Source organism: Magnolia sinica, chromosome 12 (assembly GCF_029962835.1).
Source record: "Magnolia sinica isolate HGM2019 chromosome 12, MsV1, whole genome shotgun sequence".
NCBI classification, from domain to species: domain Eukaryota; kingdom Viridiplantae; phylum Streptophyta; class Magnoliopsida; order Magnoliales; family Magnoliaceae; genus Magnolia; species Magnolia sinica.
The window spans coordinates 76473569-76495058 of record NC_080584.1 but is presented as its reverse complement, the minus strand read 5'-3'; positions in this window follow the sequence as shown (position 1 = coordinate 76495058).

The window sequence follows — 21490 nt, the reverse complement described above, 5'->3', positions numbered from 1 at the left end:
ATATATATAACTTGCCTCCTTTTCAGCACCACCAGCTTTACAAGCAGCAATTGACACAACTGATATAGCATTTGCACCAAGTTCCCCCTGCATCCTGAAATGTTGCAGTCCAGATATTATTACTGATAAAGTGGGCATGTAATGAATTTCAACTTACCAAAAAAGAAAAGAAGATTTTCTCTGCATTGGTATATCTATATCATCAAATAAATCAAGTGGACTGAATCATATTGAAAGAAGACACACAGACCCAAAAGAGTGAATTTTAGTTTCAAAGCAATTTGTAAATATGCAGATTTTTTATTACTATGATAGTTAGCTAGCAGTGGCACCCATTACAAAGTAAAGAAGAAGTGTTGGGCCCAGCTGCATGCTTGGTCTAGGGCTGCAACTTGGGTTCAGACCCAAGTTCTGGTTGGCCTAGCATTGGAAAACACCAACCCAATTTGGAAAGCCCATCATGGACACCTATCAAAATAACATGACAACTGAAGGTTCCATTAGATTACAACACCAAATGTGTAATCTCACGTTAGGCCTAGAGCCATAGGGCCAAAAAATCAAGCTGACCTATTATTCAAGTGGGCCACAATGAAGGAAACTGTTGGGAGAGAGACAGGCACCCTTAAATTTGCAGGGTTCACCATGATGATTATTTAAAATCCATTTAAATAATGTACTAGCAACTATATGTAATGCCTTATTTACTCCAGTGGAGATCATGCCATCCATCCACATTGCCACTGTATTGGAAGAGAATAACTGTAAAATTCTTTGGAAAAAAAAAAAACTGAATTCCTTGAAATTAGATGAAAATTGGTTTGCTCAAATGTACATAACAATGGATGAGAAATATTACTTTCTGAACAATGGCATCAACATTGCCAATGTAGTGGAAGAGAATGCTACCATCAACTGATGAGTAAGAAAACTTAAACAGGAAGTTAAGAATATAGTAACATGAAATGGCACATAATATAGTACAGAAAAGCAAAACCTTGCATCAGATAACTTATGACAAGAACATGTGGATTTGCATACCCAACCTACCATCAGTGCCATTACCATTTCTGCTCAAGAGTCCAGTGCTAATAAGAAACCCACCCACTAAAATCCAGTCAGTACAAATGAATTAAAAAACAAAAAAGAAAAGAAAAGCTAAAACCAATTCTTGAAAACTATTCATGCATGAGATGTCTTATAAATAAGAAGATACACTCCTCCCAGTATTTCACAATCAATCTACACTAAAAACATTATATTTAACATGTTTAAGAATTAGAAGTCAACATTCGCTTTTCTATATATTAGAGTGGCAATGGAGTCATTCACCTGCTTCTTTATCAACGGCAATGTAGCCACCTTCACAATAACAGTGAGCAAGATAATTGCAAATCCATATGCATAGGGAATGTGTAAAGTTGCAAGTCCATCCTTCAGCACCTGTCACCAATGCAATAGTTCAATCATTCACATCTACACCGGTCCTTAATGCACCCAAAATCCAGAACAATTGAGCAAATTAAACACAAAATATTTCACCTGTCATGACAAACAGCAAAAGCAAAGCAATGGGGAGAATGTTTATGCAAGAATGAGGTCAATTAGATCAGGTTATCTACTGTGCTGAACTTCAAGAAATACAGAGAAAATCCAGAAACTTTCACACAATGTCAGGATGGAAAAATCAAGAAATACAGTAAGTGAATCAGGCTTTTCATAGTATGATGGCACAATCATATACATTTCAACTCAAATCCATCAGATCTCAAACCCAATCTTCTTTACATGCCACTCAAAACCCCAGAACCTGAAAGCATCAAGAAAAACCCTAAACAACAAACATGTACTGCCAATCCAAACCATAGAAAAAAGCACTAGAATCATTTAGGCATGGTATTTCTTCTTAGAAATGAGACTAGAGAGACTGTGGATAGGGATGTGGCAGAAGATGCGGAGCTTTACCATAAGGACGATTGACACAACAATGACGACAATGATGAGAATCACGAGGCAAGGGCAAAGAGCTAGCGCAACGAAAGCGCATTTGTTGTCGGTGAAATCCTCTTTCTCGTCGTACTGGTCTCGGATCTCGAGAGCATATGGAGGAGACAGGGAAGATGTGGAAGCCATTGAGATTGGAAGAGATCTCGATCCAAGAGGATTAGAAATGGCGGGGATTGATTGGGTTCTTCCACACTTACAGACATTTGACCGCCATTAAAACCTGAGAGGGAGAGAGTGAAAACGGTTCAGATCTGGCCGACGCCGATCTCCATTTGAGAGAGAGAGAGAGAGAGAGAGAGAGAGAGAGAGAAGATGAGATCGAAGAAAAGGGGAGTAGAGAGGGAGAGGGAGATTGAGAGAGGGAGATAAAAATGGGCGAAATTGGGTTTGGGAGCTTTTAGTGTAAGAAAGGGCTGAAAATGAATCGGTGGTCTGCGGCAGATATAAATCAATGTACCTCTTGGGCCTTGTGGGGTCCACTCAGAGGTTACTTATCGAATCCCTTCCGTTTATCTGTTTTAAAATAAAACAATAAAACATAATAATAACAAAGAAGAATATCCAATACTCAATTGGGACACACCAACAAAACAGTGGAAATAATACGTATCCATAAAAAGCTTTGTTTCAGGCTCTTTTTTTTTAATATTTCTTTTGTATTTTCACTTATTCCCAGTGTTAATGAACTTATAAACTATTTGCATGGCATATAAACATCAAGGTGGAGTCCAGAATGTTTCAACTGTAGGTATTTGTTTCCCCACTGTTTCCTCTCGTGTGACCCACTTGATTTTTGGATCCAACTCATTTTTAGTCTCGTCCTAAAATGATCTCTAAAAATAGATTAACGGAGTAGATTTTCCAAACACATAGTGTTGGGCCCCACCCAGCATCCTTGCGCAGGACACCAAGGGCTTTAGCAGGAAATCCGTGTCCCGATAAAATGTGGCGACCAGCCAATGGCCGGTAATCGGTGCTCTGTGGGCCCTAACATGACGTACGTGTTTCATCCATGCCGTCCATTTATTTTTCCTGAAAATTTTATGGTATAAGACTAAAAATGAGGTATACCCCAATCTCAAATGGACCACATTACAGGAAACAATGTTGAATGAGCGTGGACCATTAAAAACCTTTTGGGGGCCATAAAAGTTCTGGATTAAACTGATCTTTGGTTTTTCCCTTCATCTGGTCCTGTATGACCTAATCAATAGATTGGATGTCAAATAAACAGTACAGTGGGCCTTAAGATGGATTTTAATGGTGGATATCCAATCGCCATTGTCTTCATGTGATGTGGTCCACCTGAGATTTATGTCCCACTAATTTTTTGTATAAAACTGTAAAATAATCTAAAAAAATGGATGAACGAAATAGATGAAACATGTACATCATAGTGGGGCCCACATAGCACTGACCACCAACCATGGGGCTGGTGGCAGGGGGAGTAGCCAATCCGTTTCCAGCCAAATGAAGGGAGATGAATAGTCGGCTGACGTCAGCAAATTCTGTGGGTCTCATCGTGAGGTATGTATTATATCCAAACCATCCATCCAACTAGCGAGCTCGTCGTGAGGCTTGAGACAAAAAATAAGCCGGATTTAACCATCAAGTGGACCACATTGAAAAAAGCAGTGGGGGATTGAACATCTACCATTGAAGCCCTTTTGGGGGCCATAAAAGTTTTGGATCAAGCTGATCTTTGTTTTTTCCCTTCATCAGGGCCTTTATAATCTAATCAACAGATTGGATGTCAAATAAACAGTACTGTGGCCCTTAAGAGGATTTTAATGGTGGATATCCAATCAATATTGTTTTCCTATGATGTGGTCCACCTTAGGTTTATATCCATATCATTTTTTTGATCAAGCCCTAAAATGATCGATAAAAATGGATGAACATAATGGATGAAATACATACATCATGGTGGGCCCCACATAGCACCGAATACTAGCCAACGAGTGGGTGGCAGGGGAGTAGCCAATCCGTTCCCATCCATGCTGGTATTTGTGGTGCGGTCCATTTGATCTTTGGAAATGATTCATTTTTGGAATAATTCTCTGAATTATCTTGAAAAATGGATGAACGGTGTGGGTTGATCCCAAATTTTCAGTAAATCCAAAAATCAAGTGGACCATGCCACACGAAACAATGTGGAATAATGATTTCCACCATTGATACCTTCCTTAGGCCCACAGTAATATTTATTTGCCATCCAACCTATTCATAATATCAAATATATATAAATGAAGAGAAAACACAAACATCTGCTTGATTAAAAACTTCTATGGCCTCCAAGAATTTCTCAATGTTAGAGGTTCAATTACACTATTTCCTGTGGTGTGGTCCACTTGAGCTTTGGATATGCTTCCTTTTTGTTCTTTAGACCTCAAATTATCTGTTAACGTGGATAAACGAAATGGATAAAATAAATAAATAATGGTGGACCCCACAAAGTTTACTTTGGTAAAGGTAATGGCTAACTCACCTAAATGTAGAGGGGTTTCCTTAAAACATTCATAATCATATATTGGGCTTGCCTTAATGTGATTCACATATCCAACCTACTCATTATGTGTCCCACTTGGATGAGGGGTCAAACCAAGTTTTAGCCACATCCAAAACTCATGTGGGCCTCACCAAGTGCTTTTATATTTTTTATGATGTCTTGACATGGTTTTAGATGGTATGGTCCACTTGAGTTTCATTTACGGATGATTTTTGAGATATCTCATAACCTAAAGGGGACACATTAAATGCACAGTGTTGATGTTCGACACACATCATGATGGGGCTCACAAAACTTATTAACATCAATTCGTAGGTTCTCGCGAGGTCAATAAGTTGGGTCACAATTTTGACAATAATACTTAGCCCATTTTATATGTATAGTCCATTCACTCTATTTTATTGATCAATACCCTCAATTTGACTAGTTACTGGCCCCAATCAGGCTAGCTACATGTGAGAAAGGTATTGGGAATACAAGATTGATTAACAATTTGAGAGAAATTTCATTTAAACATATGAAGTTATTTACTCTTCAGTCTGGACTAATTCGATTGTCCAAAAACGGTTAAATGTTCAATTAGAGGATGTGCCCAATAATTTATTAAAAAAATATTTTTTCACAGATAAATATCAATTTCCATTTAAAAATGACATTTTTTTTTCAAAAGGTTTATTTTTTTACTCTTAATTTTTCTTTGAAAACTTTTAACAAAATATCATTTTTATTATAAAATATTTCAAAAAATAAATTAAAATACAAATTCTGAATTTTTATTTTCAAAATATCTTAAAATTTCACAATTTTTAATTTTTTTTCTCAAAAATTCCTAAATGCCGATTTTTTTCTTCAAAAGCATCATGTTGTTTTCAACTTTTCAAAATTTCTTTTTTTAAAATTATATATATTTTTTCAAAATCTTAGTGTTTTTATAAATAACCTTTTCTTTTAATTTTGAATTTTGAACATTTTCAATTATTTTTCAAAATCACAAAATTTTTCAACTTATTTATTTTTCGTTTCAAAATGTTTGTTTTTTGATAAAGTATCAATTTTTTAATATCGTTTTATTTTAAAAATTTTCAATTCTTTTTCACTTCTCAATTTTTTTTAAAAGCATTTTATTTGAACTTGTCAATTTTTATTGAACTTCACAATTTTTATTTTTAATTTTCAAATTTCAAACTCTCATTTTCTTTTTAAAAATATTTTCATTTTTCAACATTGTGAAAATTTTCACATTTTTTAAGTATTTTAAATTTTCTTTTTCAGGATATTATTTTTTCTTAAAATCAAATGCTTTTTTTTTTTTTCAAATTTATCAACTTTATTAAATATTCTTTTTTGTTCCCACAAAATAGATTTTTATTAAATCACGATTTTTATTTTTTCAAAATCTATTTTTTTCTCAAACATTGTTAAAATTTTTAAACTTCTCAATATTCTTTTTCATGTGATATTACAAATCATTTAAATATTAGTTTTAAATTACAAAAATAAAAATAAAAAAATTCCACTCATTTGATATAAAAACAAAATAAATTTTCTTTTCGCATTCAATCAATTGTTAAAAAATAATCTTAGATACAAATATGTACAATTAAGCCACTGAAATTCTATTAAAAAACAATTATTAGACTACAAAAAAACAACTTTCCACCATATTCTAAGAAAAATGAAAAAAAAATAATGTTAAGGCAAAAGTCCTTTTACGACGGACCTGATCCGTCGCAAGATCAACTGAAAAGCCCACCATTTTGGTATTTTGGGTGGGAATTTGCAACTGTTCATTTCTCGTCACTAAATTAAAATTTACGATAGATTTCGTCCATCGCCTAGTTACGACGGACTAAAATCCGTCGTAAATCAGATTTTACCGACAAATTTTGCTCCGTCGCTAAATTCCATGACATTTGGACTACGGATATTCGAGAAAAATGAGCTTAGCGATGGACCTTTTCCGTTAGCGACGGATTAAATCCGTCGTTAAACCAAGAGATTTTTGCCATTTTAGTGTAGTGTATGAAGTCTTTGTATTTGAGTCAAGAATGTTCAGGTCAATTAAATCTCCTTTCCTCCTTATTTCCACAATAATCTCTTTCAAACAGAAATAGAGAAGCCTTCCTTGACAAAACCTGGTTGACTCGGTAGAAGGGCTCGCCAAGCTTTGAAAAATACAAAGTTTTGCGTGGTATAGAACCCTTAACAACCACTTTAGTTGAATTTAAAATAGGTAAACCTAATCTGGCCAAACATCTAACCTTAGAAGATATTTAGACAACCAAGGTGAGGGTTTTAACCTTTAGGCTTACATTAATTTAAGTTATTGTATTTACATTACCTTACATGCCATCCTATTGTTTTATCTTACCTTTACATGCTTTCGTGTTATTTCTACCTTGTCTTAACATGCCTTCATGTTACTTTGAATTCTTCCTTCAATTATATGTTTTACCATCAATTATTTGTCTTTTGAGATTATAATATAATATTGCCTACAAGTGATCTTTCTGAATTTATATAGATCTTGGATACAAGCCTTGCCCTTGCCCTATCAAATGTATTTGAGTTGGCCATTGCCACTCTCCTTATTAAAGAATTGGCCGTTGCCACTCTTCTATTCGTTGAATTGGTCATTACCACTCTCCTTATTAAAGAATCGGCTGTTGCTGCTCTTCTATTCATTGAGTTGTTCATTACTACTTTCCTTACTAAAGAATTGGCCGTTGCCACTCTTCTATTTATTATGTTGGCCAGTGTCACTGTTTGAGTTGACCATTGTCACTCTTCTCTATATTGGCTTTGTGATATCCATTTTTAAAAAGGGCTTAGGCATGTGTCTGGATATTCCAGAACCTCCATGATTCAGTATGTTTTCTCTATAAGTGCAAGTACTATGTTAAGAATCCATCTTCTAGCGATTGAATAAATATCGTGGATGTAATGTATTTTTGGTAGTGGCTCTGGGGCAACATGTAATTTCATATTTCATGGGTGATAATGCACAAATTGGTTTATGTAAATTGTTATATTTACGTGATACATCAATGCTTTCTTGGGAGCTAGATGTCGCATTTAGTTGCTCCAATCTGGTCTTTTCTTTTGGGGGTTGGATGTCACAATTAGTCACTTCAATCCGAGTTGCATGATTCACCCAATCATATGTTGTGTTTGTCTTGGGATAACTACATAAATCCATATTAAACGTGTGACACGCTGGCAAATCTCCGTAATATGGGATGCGGGGCGAGTTGGATAACTCTAATCATATTTTACATTGTGGCGATTGCTAAAGGTGATAAATCACATATACTTTGCAATGCATGTATGTCATATAGATTGCTTGTGCATTGATACCTCTTGTAGTTGTGGAGTACGAGACGTATGAGAATCGTTATATTGTTTTATAAATCTCTTGAATTACTGTTAATCTTAAAGGATAATCATCACTATGAGTAGGGCATTGACCCTCTCCCAAATGTATAGATGATGCAGGTGATGTACAGCTTGAAGACCTAGAGGACCATCTTCCTATAAAAGACTATACTAAAAGAATACGGAGATAGTTTTATTATTTAGTTTGTACTTCCGTTGCGAATTCGATAAATGTAATAAGCTTCCATTGAGAAGACATTTGATTATTCTTTCTACTCTAATCAAATATAATCAATACAATAAATTTTATTCTTATGAATGCTACCTTCATGAATGTATCAATATGTGATTCAAATGAAAAAAAATGAAAAAAAAAGGTGCAATTGTCAAAAGCATCCATGTTTATGCATTATTAACACTCGATTTTCTCGAAAACAAGTATGAACTTTGGTCGTGAAAATTCAGGGCATTACAAATGTAATAAATGTTAAGCTAATTATATATAGAGGTGGGCATTTCTGACCCAATCCGACGGATCTGACTCTATTCGACCTGATCCAGCCCATTCCAAATAGAACCTACGGCCAAGATTGGGCCTGATCGGGTAACAACATCCAGATCCGAAATTTTTTCGAGTCGAATACGGATAGGGCCTGTTCCGAACCGACCCAATCTGAATGGACTCGAATCGGACCGACCTGATCCGGACCGGATAGCTTGTATATATATATATATATATATATATATATATATATATATATATATATATATATATATATATATATATTAGTTTTTAGGTTTTTCCTTTTACTGTTACAGTTTTATCCTTACCCGAAGTGTTTTTTTACCCTACCCAAACAGCTCCTCTCGCCACCGAGCCGAACCCTAATCCCCAAATCCTATTCATCTTCTCTACCCTACCCGGCATACCCACACCCGAAGATCTCGAATACCCGACCTGTTTTTACCCTACCCTGTCCCTACCCGCACCCGAAGAACCTTCACCGCACCAGATCCGGAATCCCCAAATCGTCCCGATCCCGATCTCTACCCAAAGTTCAAAGTCTTCACTCTCACTCTTCACCCCACAGTCCGACACACCACTCCCGATCCCAATCAGGTAGGACCCACTCGGCCACTCCATTTTTATTATTATTATTTTTTTATTTTAAGAGCTCAAATCTCATGGTGGCCAGGTCACCTATTGCATGGAATAGACTATTGGCCATGGCTCGCCGTGCGAGTGTGCGGTCGTGGCTCGTCGGCCAGGCCAACCATGACCCGCTGCCCACTACTCGATTGATCAAGATAATATCAACCATTTAATTGTTCCCTTTGAATATGTACAATTTATTCCTTTATTTTTAACCATCCATTTGACAACCATAGCTCAATTAATCCACATGGGCCGCACAGGTTGTGGGTGTGCATATATATGCGTGTGTGTACATATATATATATATATGTATGTATGTATGTATGTATGTATGTATGTATGTATGTATGTATTATTGAAACAGGGCCTATTTACATGGCATATATTGACTAAAGTTAAACAGACATGGTCACAAAATCTAATCAGTTGAGCAACTAACCTCAGATTCTTGGATTTGAAATAGGTTAACAGATATTTTCATTTTTAATCATCCAATATATGTTCAGAATCTGATTGTAAGATGATTATGGAAGCTTAATTTTGATACATCCAAACAAGGACCCGTAATTTGTATATTTTGATTTAACTTGCATTAGAAACCATGCAATTTATAAGTAATTTGTAGGTCCTAAAATGAGGCAGATCAAATGCCCAGTGGACCACACCACAGGAAATAATGGAGATTGAACTCCAACTGTTGAAAACCTCCCGAGAGCAACAGAAGTTTTGAATCAAGCTAATATTTATGTTTTCCCTTCATCTTGATATATGTGATTTTTATGAACAAGTTGGATGGCAAATAAACACTACGTTGACACTAAGTTGGCTTCAACTGTAGATCTAGCACGTGGGTTCGATTTTTACATGCTTGAGGTGGGTGCAATTTCAAATTGTATTGAGCCACTGCACTCAGCATTTCTCAATTAGTTACACTCTCATTTGCTCTTATGATTTGTTTTGAAGCACTGTAAAACTGATTTGATTTGAGTGGGTGAGAATGTGACACTTATTCATTCCACTTTATTAAATCTCAATTTAAGTGGACCTACAAATACATTTGGCATTGCTGAAAATCTAGAATTTATATAAGTGGATTCATTTGGCATTGCTGAAAATCTTCATTTCAATTTAAGATTGGTTCAAAATCTATACCACAGATGTAGCATTCTAGTCTCTAGAGGATTGAAATCCTTAACTTTAGTTTCCAAATTTTTCCTTGAACTCTCTAGTTTATCCATTTATTTGAATTTAACTTAAATTGATACAAGAGATGTTATTGGATTGTGATTTGTGAGGTTTGCTCAAATGCAACGACATACTGGGACACTAGCTGTTTGATTTTATTTTCTATATTTTAATTTTCTGAAAAATATTTGGGATTGATATGTGCATTGCTTAGTTAATTATTGTGCATTGTAATGTGTATACTTAGCATAATATGTGCATTGCTTAGTTAATTATTGTGCATTGTATACTTAGCTTAGTTGTGATTGTTACTTGTAAGTTAGATAATTAGTTACCCGTTTGAGGATTTCTATGTAGCCATAAATAGATATAGTGTGTTTTTGGTGGCATAGAAATCACTCAAATTGTCCCTTTTTGGATAGTTTAAGGTTAGATGGATAGTATGCTTTCATATAACCTATTTAAATGTTCATGCCTGATCCGCGATCCATCTCCTCATTTCTCTTTGGATATGTTTCTTTTGTTTCGTATCCAATGCTAAATATCTTTACATTGCTTTAGATATTTGGCATCGGAATGTAATATAAGATCAACTTATCTAGAGAGGCATGGGGAAATGCTGTCAGATTTTCAGCATGGACGTTTAAATAGGAATATGAAAGTATTACAATCTATCCAACCTTGGATGGGTAACTAATTTAGGATTTAGTTGTTACTTGTAAGTTAGATAATTAGTTACCCGTTTGAGAATTTCTATGTGGCCATACATAGATATAGTGTGTTTTTGGTATCATAGAAATCACTAAAATTGTCCCTTTTTGGACAGTTCAAGGTTAGATGGATAGTATGCTTTCATATAACCTTTTTAAATGTTCATGCTTGATCCGCGGTCCATCTCCTTGTTTCTTTCTGGATATGTTTCTTTCGTTTCATATCCAATGCCAAATATCTTTACATTGCTTTAGAATTTGACATCGGAATGTAATGTAAGATCAACTTATCTGGAGAGGCATGAGGAGATGCTGCCGGATTTTCAGTGTGGACGTTTAAATGAGAATATGAAAGTATTACAATCTATCTAACCTTAGATGGGTAACTAATTTAGGATTTAGTATAACTCTGTTAGCATTAGATTGCTAATGCCAATATGATTTAGTATATTTCAATTATCAGATGGAAAGCGAGGGTCTTTCCAATACCCTGTCCCCGACCCCTGGTGGTCGATCAATTACATCACCAATGATCCTTGAAGATGAATGATTAGGTGTTGAACATGGAGAGGTACCCGTCGACGTGGTTAATACTAGTACCACACAGTCACATGTTGCGGGAAATAGGAAAAAGAGGTCGACAGTGTGGGAAGATTTTGAAGAAGTAACCTTGAAGAACGGCCAAGTAAAGATACAATGCAAGCATTGCAAGAGTTAGTATACTAAGCAAGCAGATGGTTCAACCACAACATTGAAGAAACATTTAACAAAGTATCTTAAAAAAGCGAGAAGTGGGCTAAGACAACAAACACTTTCATTTTCACAATCTGTAGGGGGTCCGTCAGTGTCCATCTACAAGTATGACAAAGAGTCAGTGAATGAGTGGATGGCCAAGTTAATTATTTCAGATAAAAGACCATTTCAGATGGTAGAGAGTCCTGCTTTTGTTGGACTAGCCAAATGCCTTAACCCCAAATACGAGAAGGTCTCTCATACAACAATCAGGAGGGTGTATATGAGGATGTATGAAGGCGAGGAGGTCAAGTTGAAAGGAGAGTTGGCCACGATTTCCCGAATTAGCCTGACATCAAATTTGTGGACGACATCCAATCAACGAAAGGGGTATATGTCCCTAACTAGTCACTACGTTGATGCAAAATGGAGGCTTTGCAAGAGAATAATAAATTTCTGTTATCTTGCGCCTCCTCATAGTGGTTTGATGATTTCAGACTGCATAAACAGATGTCTAATGGAGTGGAGAATTGAGAAGAAGATCTCGACAATTACACTAGACAATGCCTCTGCAAATAATAGCGTGATAGTGAATTTGCACAACTAGTTTAAGGCCATCGGTGACTTGTATTTTTATGGAAAGATATTTCATGTTAGGTGTTGTGCCCACATCTTAAACTTGATTGTACAGGAAGGCCTTAAAACAATCGATCCCACGATCGAAAACATAAGAGAGAGTGTGAAGTATATACGTGGGTCACCTTTATGATTACATGCATAGAATGAGATCGTGAAGCGGTTGAATTTGTCAACTCAAAGAACGATGAAGTTAGATGCCACGTCACGTTGGAATTCAACTTTTGAAATGTTGGATTCAGCGATAGATTCGAGACCTGCCTTCTCTCACTATGCGGAGCGTGATAGTGCGTATATTTGACTGCCTTTTGAAGATGACTGGTCAAGACCTGAATCAGTTCGTAAGTTCTTTTCTATTTTTTACAACAGCATGAAGAAATTTTCGGGTTGTAAGTATGCAACAGCAAATATATTTCTACCTAAACTTTGGAAGGTAAAAGATACCTTGCATAAAACTAGTAGTGGACAAGACTTTTACAATTCATGACCATGGGTATGCAAGTAAAGTTTGATAAGTATTGGTCTGAGTATAGTTTGATAATGGGTTTTGCGGTCATTCTTGATCCTTGGTACAAGATGCTTATGGTTGGCTTCATATGTAATAGGTTGTATGGTGTGATGGGTGTTGCTGAGGCCGAAAAGATTTCTGGTGCAGCCAGTAAATTGTACAATTTCTATGCATGTGCCGTAAAAGAACAATCTCCTCATGTGAGTTCTAGTTCTGCTGTTGATGAATCACAAGAAGACACGATAGATGATTTCATATCTTACTATACACAGCTGAAAGGGACTCGAGCACAGATGTATAGATCAGAACTTGAAGAGTATCTTAAGGAGGATATTCTAGTTCTAAACAAAGGCGATGATTTTGACGTTTTGGAGTGGTGGAGGACGAGATCTGGTAAGTTGCAGTAACCTGTGCTCTTGTTAATGGCACGCGGCATATTATCAATTCCAATTTCAACTGTAGCTTTAGGATTCACTTTCAGTACGGGGAGTGGGGTCGTAAGCAAGTATAGAAGCTCACTTACACCTTAATCGGTTGAAGCGCTCATTTGTACTCAGGATTGACTGCGTCCGATGTGGGGGAAAGAGACCTCTATTGATGAGGAGTTTGATGAAGAGGAAAGTAACAAGATTGAAGAGACAGTGCCTGCAGCTACAATATAATTTTGATGCCTTCTAATTTTGTTATATCATGTTATTTGTAATTTTGTTAAAACAGTTACATTGAAGTTTTATGGTTATGTTTTATAGTTGGATGAATATTTCTCTTTTTTCATTAGTACTATTCAATTAGATAATGTTGTTTAAATCTTTTATTATATTGTTGGGTAATTGCATTCATTCATAACTTTTTTTCCTTTTTTTTGTTCTAAGCTAACTAGATATACAGTAGATATATAAGTCATTGGAAGATGATGCATCGGCGGATATTTGGGATTATAGGGTCCAAACCTACTCCGAGGATGGAAAGATAAAGTTGGAATGTAGCTTGTGTGGAAAACAGTTTGTCAACAAAACAAATCGACTCAAATTACATTTGGCTTGTTGGGGAGGAGACGCCGCACCTTGTAGCAAAGCTTCTCAGGAGGTCTGAGATTTATTTGGAGCCATTATTGATCTTAATACAAAGACTTCCCATACCCCTCACCCTGCAACTACAACCAATACAACTAACCAAAGAATATATATAAGTAGGTCTGTTATAAATGAAGAAGGGTTTAGCAAAGGAACTGTAACTACCTCTAGCTATAGTTCTACGTCTTCCACAACCACAATTAGTAGAGAAGAAGAACAGGAGAGAATTTTAAGGGAGCAAGAAGAACGAGATTATAAAGAGGCCATCAAAGAAAGCATGCAAATGGCATACAGATCAAGAAGTACCAGACAACAACATCCACCTTCGAGACAACATGATGCTGAAACAGATACAAGTAAACCATTAAAGTTTGTTAAAAGTCTTACAGCATTTTATAGGTTGTTGGGAATCCCGTACAAATCGGGTCATAAAAAGCGTTCGAAAAAACTTCTTGCATCTGTGAATGAGGATGATAGGAAGGGATCCCCACCATCTGATTTAGCAGAAGTGAACGACCATTTTTTGGACACATCCAGCTCAGAGTCGCCCAAGAATTCTCCTGCAGTTGAATCAGTAAAAAGAGAGCCGAAGGATGAATCTGGCGACGAAGGTGGAGGTGGAGGAGAGGGTTACTATTACGGACAAGGTTTATTTAGTTACATGCCACAAAGGCATTCATCATATAGAGGGTATTGAATGTATGAAAGTTTTACCTAATCTATATGTCAATATGTGCATGTTAGGTTTTTTTACTTTTGATTTTGGACATGATGTTGGACATGGTTTATCTCAGTATGTGCATGTTACCTAATCTTTTTCTTTTTCTTTCTTTCTTTCTTTCTTTATTATTTTTTAAATTTTAGCTTAAAGTGTGTTTGGTACCAAATTTCATAAAAATCTGCACTAAATTAGATAGATTAGTCATGAAATTTCATGGTATTTGCCGCAACCATAACAATTTTTTATCCATACAACTTCTTAACATCTTGGCTGCACTAAATATCATGTCTAATGTGGCACAAAATCTCATGATATTTTCATGAACTAATGGTGCAATCTAACACATTGTCTCAATAACTTTTGTTTTGTGGGCTATTGATGGTGATTTTCAAGGTAGCCACCATCAGCTTTCAAAATATTTTTCATCTTAGAAAATGTGATTGAATGGAGTGTTCTCCTGCTTAGGTAAGTCTGTTTTGTCCTTTCTTGTACTCTATTTATTCCCAAAGGGAGCTGTAAGATTCTCCTTTTTCTCATGTCAAACTTCAACTCTTGTAGCATTAAGCAAGGTTCTCCTTGATTTGGATTGACTTGTTTCTAATATTAGTCACAAAAATGCAAACACTTCCCTGCATTTGTTGACTGATCAGGCAAGTGGAACACACACCCTTTGTTTTATTTTTATTTTTTTCATGCACTTAAATTTAGATTGTCCAAATCGTGGGGCTAGTTGTGGATGGAGCATTTCAAATTGAGCACCATCCTATAGCTTGCTATTAAATGGATGCTTACAGATGAAGAAATTGTTCAATAGTCTAAATTTAACGAATGAAATTAGATGGCTATGATCATTAATTAGTTCCGGTATCTGGCTATGCCCCACTATTTCAGTCCAAATTCCAGATTGTCGTGCATTTATACCAAGTAGAGGATTTATTATTATTATTATTTTTTTTACCAGATCATGTGCATGGTGAATGACACAATTGTGAACAATCACTGTAGTCTACTCCTTTGAAAAAAGAGCTGCATTAAGATAAATCCTACCAGTCCTCGAATATCATGGCACTTCTCATTCTCAACAATGTTTTTCTATTCGCTCTATAACAAGAAACACCTTATGTTGTTGTTCCAATCCAAGGTTAGTGAAGGGTAGTCTCTTTGTTATGGGAACCAGGTCCAGCAGGACGGAAGTCCTATTGCTTTATTATTATTATTATTATTATTATTATTATACTTATTATTATTATTATTATTATTATTTGTACTCCATACTTTAGTTCCATTTTGCATGTGTTTAGATGCACTTTGAACTGCATTACAATTCCCTCTTACAAAGTGGGAATAACCAAATCAGAGTTCTATTCTTTCACATTCACATTGAAGGCCTGAGATCCACATTGCAGTTAATTTTGCTGATTTCAAGCTGGAATTGAGGAAATGCAATTGCAATTTGAGGGCTACTTCCTCGTTTTGAATGCCAGGAACATTAGTAACTTTTGGTATTTCACTTTGGCATCCAAACACAGCTTTTCAAGTTCTATCACTAATGGTGGCTGGCACAATTTGAACCAACAAATTATATGTAGTTGTAAAACTTGTGAGATTATGATGGCTGGTTTTTCTGACTACTGTCACTTAGACCAGGATTTTTGTGCTGTTCTTGGGTGCTCTCAGTACATCTAACCCCTACCATTTGGTAAGTAATTTTAACAAATTGAATCATAGCCCTTGTTTGATTTGTATAGAAGTTCCATTTATTTCAACAATACCATTGTCACTGCCTTCAATGTTCAACATGGGTTTGTGAAGAAAATCGACAGAAAGTGAAGAAAAATAACCTAATATCACAATCCTTTGAAATTCTAGTTTAAGTAAGATTTCAAATTAACCTCGCCCATGGTAGGATGGTGATGTGAAACCTGTTTAGGTCAATGAGATTGTCATGGCCATTAGCGAAACTAGTTTTGATCAATCGAACATCCAGCCTAGCGTAACTGAGTACCGACCGATGTTTGCATTTGGTGGATTAAAGTGCAAAGTAAAAGTGATACCTTATAGTTATATATTTTGCATGATCATCTCGGTGTTATTAAGTCAATTTGAATTGCCTAATTACATCAGATAAAAACATGAGAAGGATATGTTTCTCTGTGAACTGACTGAAGCTTTTGCTAATGTTACGAGAAGAGAGGCATTTTATTCGCTTAAACAAATATGACTATAATAAGGGAATCCATTTCCCAATATCTAACCTTTTACAGTTCTCTTGGGAATACATTTCTCACTTTCTTAGGACCCAAACACAAACATCAACCTCTTGCTGATGGAATCTGTTTCCCAGAGGCTGAATTCCCAGGAGAAAAAGCACCCCACAAAACAGAAGTTACCAATAAATTGCCTAAATACATAAGACAACCTTGAAACTAAAAATATATAGGCATGCCTTCATAAGGAAAAAATTTGTACAATCCATTTATTTGGTGAGCCACACACAGTAAATACATCAGGTAAAACCATGAGCTTTCGACACAGTTCATCAGATGAATAAATTGGGCTGTTTTTAGGCTAAGGTAATCTTTACAAAGATAGAAGTGTTATATCGTAATATATAGCTTTTATGTAAACATTTATCTTCCAGTTTTATAGTAGTTATCCTTCTATATGCTTTAAATTTTCAAACAAAGGGTTGCCAGGATATTGCATTTTGGCGTTTGAGATAGATTTCTAGTATCCAATCTTGCCATTTCCTCCCGAAGAGGTGATTTGTAGCTTCTTTTCCAAACATTTGCTGTATCGTCCTGACCGATCCGAACCTGGGCCAATCTGATCTGACTCGGTTTTCCTGACCGAGTTGGACTTAGATCGGTCCAGGGCAACATGGGTTAGGATCGGATTGGGTCAGAGGACTAGGACTCAGTCCCGGATCTAAACGAGTCCGGGTCAGGCCATGTAGAACTCGGACCTGGTCAAGTTGGGCCCAATCCGATTCGACTCGATCCGATGCCCAACTCTAATTATATACAATGCACAATAATGAGAAAAAGAAGAAGCAATGTAATACAATTAGTTAATTATACAAACATATTAAGCAGTAAACGAATAAGCAAATAAAACATCATGGTGGGCTCGAGCAACTATTTGTAGACAAAGTTTATACTTAAAAAAAAAAAATCAAAAAACTAAAATCTTATTTCCTGGTTGAGATGGTTTTCATGCGAAAGGCAGGCCACACATGGAATTGAGGCATTCATTAAAGTGGGTTTGACAATCAACCCATTGTGGCCATATGGCTCATATCCAACACATACCACTAGAATGTGCAACCCACGGTTGCCAAATCACAATCCTAATATCAGATTGGTTGAGCAATCCTAACCTCTAATTCATGGACACTTGTTTAGAGAAATAGCGCCATTGAATTACTGACCACCAATCTAATAATCAGATAATCAAATAAGCTTAATTTTTGGATCATAATACATCTATAGTAAACACCATAATTTGGACATCCAGTGTAGATAATTGGATATACAACAAATATATCAAGGTGGGCTCATGGTCAGAGCCTCACCAACTAAACCATTGTCCTACCTCTACCTGATCCACATCCCATTCTAATCGTTGGATTTTGAGCCATTAATTGATGTTAATCATCATTGAGAGAGAAGGGATTAACAACTCTGCTAGTCAACAACATGTGGTTTATGTAAAATCCACCCGACCATCAGGCCTGTCCTCACAAGCTAGGCCCATGGACTAAAATTCACACCCGTTTGTATTTCAAATGAGCCACACGATTAAAAACATTATATTGGCACCAACGGGCAATGAGCTAGGGCTGGACCACCCGACCACTGCGGACCTGCGTCGAGCTAGGGCTGGACCACCTGACGACTGCCGGACCACCGTCGAGCCAGGGCCGCACCACCCGACCACTGTTGGACCTTCGTCAAGCCAGTGTGGTCCACCAGCGAGCCACTAGCTTGAAACTATATCCCTATATATATATAAAAAAAAATCATCAAATAACTTACCGGATCGGGCTTAAAGGGCTGGACGAGTTGTTGGTGGGTGGGTTCAGAGTTCGGATCGAGCGTGGCTGTTAGAGAAGAGGAGATGGGTGGTTAGAGTTTAGAGAAGAGGGACTTAGGGTAAAAGGAATTATTAAAATAAAAGTAAAAATGCGTACCTGATTCAAAGAAGATAGGGACGGCCGAACGAGTTGCCAAATTGTCGGGCTGAACGGTGGTGGACGGGTGGGTTCGGATTCGGATTGGATCGGTCTGAATTGATCAAGATCCGAACTCAATCCAAAAAACTGTCGGATCTTAATGGCCCTACTCGATCTGAACCAATCTAAGCCATCGGATCGGTTTGGATTGGTTCGGATCGGGTCAAACATGCCCAGCTCTACTTTGAGGGCGAGTGTTACCAGGTTGCCACTCCAATACCAGCTATGTGGGTAAGAACCTTGTGGTAGGGGCCACCTCTGTCGCTTAACTGGATATCCACGCCGTACATCTATTTTTCCTATTATTTTCGGACATCTTCCTAAAAATTATGCAGGTAAACATTTCAGGTGGACCACAGCACAACACAGGAAATAGTCATCATTGAATGACCACTATTAAAAGCTACCTAACATCCGAAATAAATTTTATTGACCATCCAACCTCTCGATAAGGTCACGCAGACTTAAAGGGAAAAAGAAATATCCGCTCAATCAAAAACTTGGTCGCCCACCAAAGGTTTTTAATGGTCACTGACTACTGTTTCCAATTGTCTGGTACACTTAGAAATTTTTGTCTGCTTCAGTTCCGAAATCATGCCTAAAATAAGGTGAAAAAAGCAGATGAACCGTGTGGATATACGATGAATACATGGAGGCGAGGCCATACAGGGGACCGAAGCTCTTGCACTCGGAAACAGGTGCCGGTTAGGTGCGGCCCTTACAGTGGGATGTATGTAATCTTAATACACACTGTTCATACGTTTTTCAGCTCATTTTACTGTGTGAGCCAAAATTTTACACAGATCCAAATTCAGGTGGACCATACCAAAGGAAACACTAGGCGATTGACCGTTAAAAACTTCCTGTGGGCCACAGAAGCTTTAGATCAAGCGGATTTTATTATTATTATTATTATTATTTTTTGTCACTTGGATAGAAAATAAGCAACGGTGGGCACTAGGAAGTTTTTTTATATTAGGGCATTTAATCACATTAATTATTTCCTATAATATATTTGGCTCACCTGAAATTTAGATTTTTTCTTTTTTTTTCTTTTTTTTTTTATTTAATTTTTTTTTTTTTTTTTTTTTTGGGCCCATGCCTTAAACTAATATAGAAAAACGGATGGACTGCCTGGATGTAGAGTACATAAATCAAGGTGAAGCCAACGGTAAGGCCACACCTGCTCCCCTCACAAACTCTACATATGCCATCCCTGTTTCATGACATGTTTTGGGTAGAAACAAACGATGGAAATGAAAATGCCGGTGCTTTGTGGCCCCACAATAATTTATGTCGGTCACCAACCTTGTACATTCAATGCCTGGTCTCTCCTGATAGGGATAGAGCCCAAAATCCAATTCAATCCCTGGCTTAGGTGGGCCACATGTCTGGATAGGAAATAGCTGAGAGGATGCCCTCACCAAAAGCTTGCTGAGATCATGCATGGGGTGCACTGAGATATAAGTTCAGACATCCTATTAATTCGTTGTGTGCATCTCACTTGAATGAGGGGACCCGTTAAAGTTTAAGCTAGTCCAAAATTCAGGTGGGCCAGTACAAGAATTTACGTATAATATTTTTAGTGCATGTATAGAGCTGGGTAAAATGGGTTTGATCCGGTGGATCCGACCCGATTCGACCCGATCCAATAGGCTGGATTGGTGCGGATCGGGTAGGCCCATCCAAATCCGAATTTTTTTCGGGTCGAGTTCGGGTTGGGCCTGACCCGACCCGACCCAATTCGGAATCCGATCCGATTGGGCCCGATTCGGACCGATCCAATCCGATCTGAATATATTAGGTAATATTTATTTTTTTAAAAGCATTTTTTACTATTTTTAAATTGTTTTACTATATATTTTTTAATTTTTACCGATCCGAATCGTGCCCGATCCGATTCGACTCGGTTTTCCTGACCGAGTCGGACTCAGATTAGATCAGTCCATTGAGTTTTCGGTTCAGTCCGATTTAGGCGACCTGGATCTGGTACCGGATCGGATCGGGTTCGGGTCAAGCCAACAACATTTCAGATCAGTTCGGGTTGGGCCCAATCTGATCCGACTCGGACCGATGCCCAACCCTATACATGTATATGAATCATCTTGCTTCTTCTTTTTCTCTTCTTTGGGCCTGTTTGATTTTTAAGTGTGGGTGTAAACACCCTGGATATGGATAATTATTACCATTTCACGTGTTTGAATAATCAAGGGAATATTTGTTTTGAAAACCAGTTCAAAAGAAGTTGTTTGAATTTTTGGACCCTATCTTAATGTATATGACATATCTGTTCCGTCCATCTATTTTACCATAATATTTTGAGACATGAGATAAAAAATGAGGTAGATCCAATACTCAATTGGCCCATACCAAAAGAAACTGTGGGCCCAAAAAGTTTTTAACAGTAAGTATTTGATTCACATTTTTCTGTGACGTGGTGCACTTGAGCTTTAGATATGCCTCATTTTTTGGCTTATAACATAAATTCATCTAACATAATGGATGAACGGTGTGGATATATGATATGCATCATGGTGGAACCGACAAATATTTTACAGTATTTTCCTTTTTTAGACCAAAAAAGTAGGCCGTAAAATCCAATATGGGAAGGAGTGCGGCAATTGTAGAAGGAAATAATTATTAT